The sequence below is a fragment of the Saccoglossus kowalevskii genome, chromosome 15 (assembly GCF_978046115.1).
Source record: "Saccoglossus kowalevskii chromosome 15, keSacKowa6.1, whole genome shotgun sequence".
Classification (NCBI taxonomy): Eukaryota; Metazoa; Hemichordata; class Enteropneusta; family Harrimaniidae; genus Saccoglossus; species Saccoglossus kowalevskii.
This window is the reverse complement of record NC_140655.1, coordinates 29,063,966-29,072,625: the sequence shown is the minus strand read 5'-3', so window position 1 is coordinate 29,072,625 and position 8,660 is coordinate 29,063,966. Positions and strand designations below refer to the sequence as shown.

Here is an 8,660-nt window from a genome sequence, read left to right as displayed (position 1 = left end):
TAATACATAACATTACGATATTACTAGTATACTTTTGAACGTAAATAGGATACTTTTGAACTTCCATTTATTTCTAATTAATATTAGTAGACATTTATTGAAATCTTCTAATACATAACATTACGATATTACGAGTACACTTTTGAACGTAAATAGGATACTTTTGAACTTCCATTTATTTCTAATTAATATTAGTAGACATTTATTGAAATCTTCTAATACATAATATTACGATATTACGAGTACACCTTTGAACGTAAATAGGATACTTTTGAACTTCCATTTATTTCTAATTAATATTAGTAGACATTTATTGAAATCTTCTAATACATAACATTGCGATATTACGAATATACTTTTGAACGTAAATAGGATACTTTTGAACTTCCATTTATTTTTAATATTAGTAGACATTTATTCAAATCGTCTAATACATAACATTACGATATTACGAGTACACTTTTGAACGTAAACAGGATACTTTTGAACTTCCATTTATTTCTAATTAATATTAGTAGACATTTATTGAAATCTTCTAATACATAACATTACGATATTACGAGTATACTTTTGAACGTAAACAGGATACTTTTGAACTTCCATTTATTTCTAATTAATATTAGTAGACATTTATTGAAATCTTCTAATACATAACATTACGATATTACTAGTATACTTTTGAACGTAAATAGGATACTTTTGAACTTCCATTTATTTCTAATTAATATTAGTAGACATTTATTGAAATCTTCTAATACATAATATTACGATATTACGAGTACACCTTTGAACGTAAATAGGATACTTTTGAACTTCCATTTATTTCTAATTAATATTAGTAGACATTTATTGAAATCTTCTAATACATAACATTGCGATATTACGAATATACTTTTGAACGTAAATAGGATACTTTTGAACTTCCATTTATTTCTAATATTAGTAGACATTTATTCAAATCGTCTAATACATAACATTACGATATTACGAGTACACTTTTGAACGTAAACAGGATACTTTTGAACTTCCATTTATTTCTAATTAATATTAGTAGACATTTATTGAAATCTTCTAATACATAACCTTACGATATTACGAGTACACTTTTGAACGTAAACAGGATACTTTTGAACTTCCATTTATTTCTAATTAATATTAGTAGACATTTATTGAAATCTTCTAATACATAACATTACGATATTACGAGTATACTTTTGAATGTAAATAGGATACTTTTGAACTTCCATTTATTTATAATTAATATTAGTAGACATTTATTGAAATCTTCTATTACACAACTGTAAGATATTACGAGTGTACTTTTGAATGTAAATAGGATACTTTTGAACTTCCATTTATTTATAATTAATATTAGTAAACATTTATTGAAATCTTCTATTACACAACTGTAAGATATTACCAGTATACTTTTGAATGTAAATAGGATACTTTTGAACGTAAATAGGATACTTTTGAACTTACATTTATTTATAATTAATATTAGTAGACATTTATTGAAATCTTCTAATACATAACATTACGATATTACGAGTATACTTTTGAATGTAAATAGGATACTTTTGAACTTACATTTATTTATAATTAATATTAGTAGACATTTATTGAGGGCACTTTTGAACATCATGTTTTATAAATTATTGAACTATTCGTGAAGTAGACGGGGAAACAAAACAAACACCTAAAATGTATCATTTGAGAAAATCATTTATTCAAGTTAATATTAAATACACATTTGCAAAACAAAACAATAATATCAGGTTGCATGTATGCAAGGTTCAGGAGGGTCAGGACCTGACAAATTTCCACCAATCCGGTCTTCATTACAACTCCTTAGTTAATTGGTGTACTGCATTTATCCTGTGAATAAAAAGAAATGTACAATAAACCTTAATTTAAACCGTACAGAAATATACTACAACATTTTATTTTGTGCCAGCTTTCTTGAGAAGTAAATATATAATATAAAACATGCAATATATATGCTCCTAATGCAGATATCAGAATAGCTTGTTGACATACGGTTACTGCATATCTACTACTTAAATATTAAGATTAGTTATCAAGGTACAATTGGAACAAGAATTTATTCATACAAAAAAGTTATAAGTTAAAGTGAATTAATTATGCACAGATTGACACCAACAACTAGTTAGATCTTATATAAGTGCCTTAAATTATCTGTGATTTCATCCGATTATTAGAAATATATTTTTCAGTGTTCTGGGTTGTATGTGACGATTTTGTTGTAGGATATTAGCACCAGAAGAATTCATTATAATGCAAATTTTCCTGATTAAATATGAACAGACTTGTAACAAAACCATCGTTTGTCCCATACTATCCGATTGCCGAGTTTTGTCTGAATATGATCACTGGTTCTCGATTTATATTTATATTTATTTATTTCACCAGTATACAAACAAAATATTTACATGTTCATGTACGAGACAAAATTGTATAATACTGGTGGGGACCAAGGAAATAGTCCACATGGACTAGTCTAGTCCATGGCCCTTAATATTAAATAAAAAAATTAAGTCGTCATAAAAATCACAGTAAACAAACAAACAAAAGTAATGAATTAAATAAATGAGATCAACCAGTAAATAGTATAATCAATCATCACAATGAATGAATGATATTAAAATTATTTAATAAGAGTATTCAAATTGGCATACTTTTAAAATGAATATGCTCTATGTACATAGATAAATATAATTCACTGAGAAGCATTTTCTTCAGCTCTTGTTTGAAAATGCTTCTACTGCCCATGCTTTTTAGGGTTGGGGGGGGCAGAGTTCAGATGTTTAATAGTGGCGTATTGAAAATTATGCTGTGTAATGGTTAAACACATGTAAGGGACAGTGAAGTTACCAGTAGCACCAGATGTGGTTGGATAGGGATGTGAATGTGCTGGGGGAAATAATCGCTGACACTATGGACAAATCGATTTGTTTGAGGTCAAAATTTGTAATTGTAATTTGTTATTTATTCATTTAAAACAGTACATTCATAAATGGTTTTTCATGCACAGCATATAGATATAAAATTTAACATACAATTGAACAATCCACTGCAAAAATGACGAGAACACAATAAAGAAATGCATAAATAGGGTATAAAATAAAATGACTACGAAATAATATGATAACATTACAATTAAAAACAAGTCATTGAAAATGAAACAGTCCCAGTTAAATTTTTCAAAGTTCTCCTTGTGCTCGTCATATTAAAGCGGAGGGGTTGTCGCGAGCGTGTCCTTCAAACTTGAGTTCCAAGTGGAGTATACAACAGATTGTTTATTTACATCAAAACACGTGTTTCGTGTAGTAGTAATATGGCCAAAAATAAAAACAGTTGTTATTCTGATCATGAAACACACTTGATATGTATGATGTATGCCAAATACGAATAAAAATGGTACATAAATTGTGGAAATATAGTAGTAAGGCCAAAAAGTCAGATGGCTGTCAATCGGCCATCCTTTACCAGATTTTGAAAACAAATTGTCAATGACATGCATCCTAACATGTATAAAGTACATATACATGTATGTGCAAAATTTGAATGAAAACTGACAGAGCACGTCCAAGATACCGCATAAAAAAAAGATGCCTGCCAGTCGACAATCTTTGATCCAATTGCGAAATAAATCGTCATGGACATGTATTCTAATATGTATAATCTATGTACCAAGTTTGAATGACAACTGACAAAGCATGTCCAAAATACAACATTTTCAGAAAACAAGATGGCTGCCAGTCAGCCATTTTGAATCGAATCACGAAACCACGGCATGTGCATATGCCCCACATAAGGTACTAGGCACATGCAAATAATGAACAGGATCAGTCCACAGGATTCTGAAATATGACTCTGGACAGAGGGACACACGGACGGACAGACGGACGGACACACAGACGGATGGATGGACGGACAGACTCAGGAACTCACGGACGGCCAGGGACATGTATCCTAACATGTATGATCTATGTACTAAATTTGAATGAAAACTGACAAAGCATGTCTAAAATACAACATTTTAAAAAAACAAGATGGCTGCCAGTTGGCCATCTTTGATCCAATTGTGAAAGGAATCGTCATGGACATGTATCCTAACATGTATAATCTATGTACCAAGTTTGAATGAAAACTGACAAAGCATGTTCAAAATACAACATTTTCAAAAAACAAGATGGCTGCCAGTCGGCCATTTTGAATCGAATCGCTAAACCACTGCATGTGCATATGTCCCACATAAAGTACTAGGCACATACAAAGAATGAATGGAATCGGTCCAAGGGATTCTGAGATATGACTCTGGACGGGGGACTAAAAACATAGTCCGAAAAAAAATGATAAAATGCATAAATGGGGTAAAATATGAATTTACAACAAAGTGGTAAGATAAAATTATACAATATTGTTAGCAGCTGTAGTAATAAGTGAGAATTCAAAAATATAATTTTTCAACATATATGATTGTGGTTTTTAACAAGAAGTCGAAAATATCACTTTTACTAAAAATGATAAAAATATTCATCAAAATTAGAGAATTGAAGTGTCATCATGAAATGAACAAATTTGAGAGTGGTCCACATGTAGTACCTATATATGTAATATCAAAGCAATTAGACTTGTGGTTTTTAACAAGAAGCCGAAAATATCACTTTTTACCAAAAATGACAAAAATATTCACCAAAATTAAAGAATTAAAGATATCATTACAAAATGAACAAATCTGAAAGAGGTCCACATGTAGTACATATATATGTAATATCAAAGCAATTGGACTTGTGGTTTTTAACAAGAAGTCGAAAATATCACTTTTTACCGAAAATGGCAAAAATATTCACCAAAATTAAAGAATTAAAGATATCATTACAAAATGAACAAATCTGAAAGAGGTCCACATGTAGTACATATATATGTAATATCAAAGCAATTGGACTTGTGGTTTTTAACAAGAAGTCGAAAATATCACTTTTTACCGAAAATGGCAAAAATATTCCCCAAAATTAGAAAATTGAAGATATCAATACAAAATGAACAAATCTGAGAGAGATCTACCCAAGGTACATATACACCAAGTATAAAAGCATTCAGGCTTGTAGTTTTCAAGAAGAAGTAGAAAAAGTAAAACATTGACAAGGACGACGGACGGACGAAGACGGACAATCACTTATATGATAAGCTCCGCTCGACAAAGTCGACAGCGATGCTAAAAATCATCCCCCCTTTTCATACAGACTGCTCAAAATTTAAATCCCTTTCTGACCGCACATGTATGTGTTGCATCCGGTTCATTATACATGTACAGTTTCCAAATAAATAAAACGCTATTTACTGGTAATGGTGATTTTGTGTGTTAAGTTCAATAAATCACTTTGTTCAAATGTCTGCATATGTAAATAAAACAAAAAAACCATCAGAGATGGTTGATTCCCAAACTGTTCATGGAAAATTGGAATCATTCAGTTACAACTTTGGGTACCTTACACTGCTATTACAGTGACTATAAGGCAGTGTATGCTATTTTTGAATCTGGTTGATTACACTGAACAAATCTGTATGTAGTTGCTAGAAATTTTTGAACTCTTTGTTCTTGCAATTAAAGTTAAACACTGAAAAGCTTTAGTGTGAATGGAGAGAATTTGTAAATTGAGAGCAACAGTTTTAAAAATAAGCGTAACAGTCAAAAGTCAGCATAGAAATGCCAGACACAATTTGGTCTATAAGCATTAATATATGCAAACGTATGCAAATTAGCACACACACAATATGTTGTCAGAACCGGAACCATAAGTACACTAACCATACCAAGTTTGGAGAAGATCAACATAGAAACACCAGATACGATTTCGTCCACAAAAATTAATATATGCAAATAATATTCAGATATGCAAATTAGCACACACAATATATATTGTCACCACCGGATCAATAATTACATTAATCATGCTAAGTTTGAAGAATATCAGCCATGCCAGAGATATGACTTCATCCATAAGGATTACAATTTACAAATATGCAAATTAGCACACACACTATATGATGTCAGCACCGGACCCATAAGTACACTAATCATACCCAGTTTGGAGAAGATTGGCATAGAAATGGCAGAGATATGACTGTTCGTACACTTGTAACCACTATGCTGGACCAAACATTGTGAAAAGGGATTGTCAATGCAGTTCCAACCAATCATGCAGATAAATCAGTAACGGAAACACAGACGTGCAGATTTGCCGGTTAGAACCTTCGATAAAAGTGGTCAGGTCAATCATGAAATGTACATGATTGTTTAGACAAAACTCAATCAGATCAAAGGCCGCGCCTTTGGAGTTTAGATACATGTTTCGCGGGCAGTTGGGAGATACCACTTTTATGACAGGCATGGAGATGCACAACATGTGAGAGTTGTTTAACTTAAATACAACATTTTCTGTTTTGTATACTATGCTGTTGTAAATATGTGTTACATAATAGTGTACAGTAGTGTACGCCTGTGTTTCCTTTGCTGTATTTTTTTCTCAATTTCTCTAAAAAATGTTTTTTAAGTACACTCAAAAACACTACTTCAAAATAGTATAAATTATAATAATATGATCATACAAAATCTGGGATAAAAGAATAAAGTGTGTACAGTTTGTGTTTTTTCCCAAATTAAATTTATCATATAAAATTTACAAACAGGTTCTCATTCTTTTTAAAACAGAATAAAATAATAAATTCATAGTAAACATATTTTTTCTTTAGATCTTGACCAAATGCAGACAGAAAATGTTACATCAACAACACAAAACATATGGTAATGTTCAGTATATACTTTTATGGGGTACAAATTAAATAATTTTGAATAGGGTCACAGTGACCTTTAAATTATGATAAGACTTGTTAGTAACTCAAAGTTTGTAACTCAAACATATTTGCCCTCCTTTGGGTAGGGGTATTTCAGTGTATCAATTTATCTCGACAAGTTAATAATGCGTATCATTGTACATTCGATCAATTGGAGGCACACATGGAATGACTTGATGGGGCTTGCGTTGCCAGTCTGCTTCTAATTTTCGTGTTCGAAGCTGTACGACGCACAGGCATATTTTCAAAAATCAGATTTCTCAAAACACATTACCAAAATTACAAAAACACTGGAGACATGCAGACTGTCTATCAAGACACGGATGTTTTTTACCTCCATGATCAGGATAAGTGGCGACCGACTAAACTGCGACGAGCTGTTTGTCGGCCTGAGTCACTCACTTCACTGAACGTACCCAATATTTTCGAATAGTACGGGCATATTTTAGAAGCAACATGAACAATTTATATGCTAGTTATGATTGCTGATTACATTGTATCTCCCAATTCATAGCACCCGGACTGCAGCTCACATCATCACATCACTGCACTAGTAAACGAGCACTCTGTCTCTGGCACTGGAACCAGCGTCAACTGTCCTCGAAGCGATTACAATCATGAAACACCCACCTCCCATTATTTAGTATTTGTACATGTTTGTTAACAAATTGAATGCAATAACTACCCACCTTTTAGTCGCAGCGATGTAAAATAGCAATCTATGTGGAAGATTCGCGGGACGGTTCAACAGCAACAGAACGGCCATTGATTTCCGGTAGACAAATTTAAAGTTTTCCCATGATGCCATTTTCATACTCCTCAGGCTAGTAGTCAATTATCGACGGGTTTTTTCGCACGTTTGAAGAAGTAGAACGGGGTTTCCGACGAAAAAGAGTTATTAATAATAAATAGTCTCGCTAAAATTAGGAAACGCCAACAGTGTCTGTTGATAATATAAAGTTAAACAACTTCCTGCTAAAATATGAATGTAAGAGTCATAAATTAGTGAGTAATTAAGATATAAAAAATATACAGGGGAGACTTTTGAACGTAAGGGCCTTTTGAACTCCTAACACACGCTGCACAAGAGTTTGTTGTGGACCTCTTCCCGTCTTTAGTGAAGCAGAGGGAACAACGTGCGAAGGGTAGAGGAAAACGTGGTCAAATTAATGGCAAGAGAAAACCAACTGGTTTATCCCCGTTTATGAACTTCGCGCATGTAAATACGTGGACGCATCGATTCTGTCTATTGAGCGGGGTTGAAAACGAATCGGCGCCAACTATAAAAGAAAAGCAGCTATTACTAGAAAGCGGCATGGGTGAAAAAAAGATAACTTTCAAACGTAAGGACGGCGACTACGATTACCTTGTATCAGTTATTGAAAAAGAATTTCCCAAACTTAAGGACGGTAGAGGATTTACTCTATGGCGGTGTGGTGGCAGGAATTCTAAAGATTTGGTGCAAATTTACCTTCCAAATGAAGGTTACACTGTCAAGTATCTCAAAGAAGAGTCCGTTCTTGGATCGGCCGTATGTTATATAAAGCCTTTACAGAGAGATCTACCTTTCGACACTTGCAAAGACAAGACCTCTGAAGTCAAGGTGAGTGCAACATGTAGTTATCATTGTGTCTTGGGGTTGACCATTTGAAATTATAGGAGATGGCGGGAAGATTTGTTGAAAAAAGGTTACACCCATAATGCCTAGAATCTACTCACTATACTATACACTGCTCTAATGATGCATAGAATGTATGGTGTTCAACTCACTATACACT

The 8,660-nt window shown here is 32.5% G+C and overlaps 1 long non-coding RNA gene across 1 annotated transcript; it reads right to left on the bottom strand.

The window, feature by feature from the left end:
* Positions 1-1,709: 1,709 nt before the first annotated feature.
* Positions 1,710-7,781, bottom strand: LOC146734308 (uncharacterized). Its single transcript, XR_014931726.1, has 2 exons — positions 7,572-7,781; positions 1,710-1,878 (listed from the first exon to the last, which is right to left on the bottom strand). It is a non-coding gene; the product is annotated as an uncharacterized LOC146734308 (long non-coding RNA).
* Between the last annotated feature and the right edge of the window lie 879 nt (positions 7,782-8,660).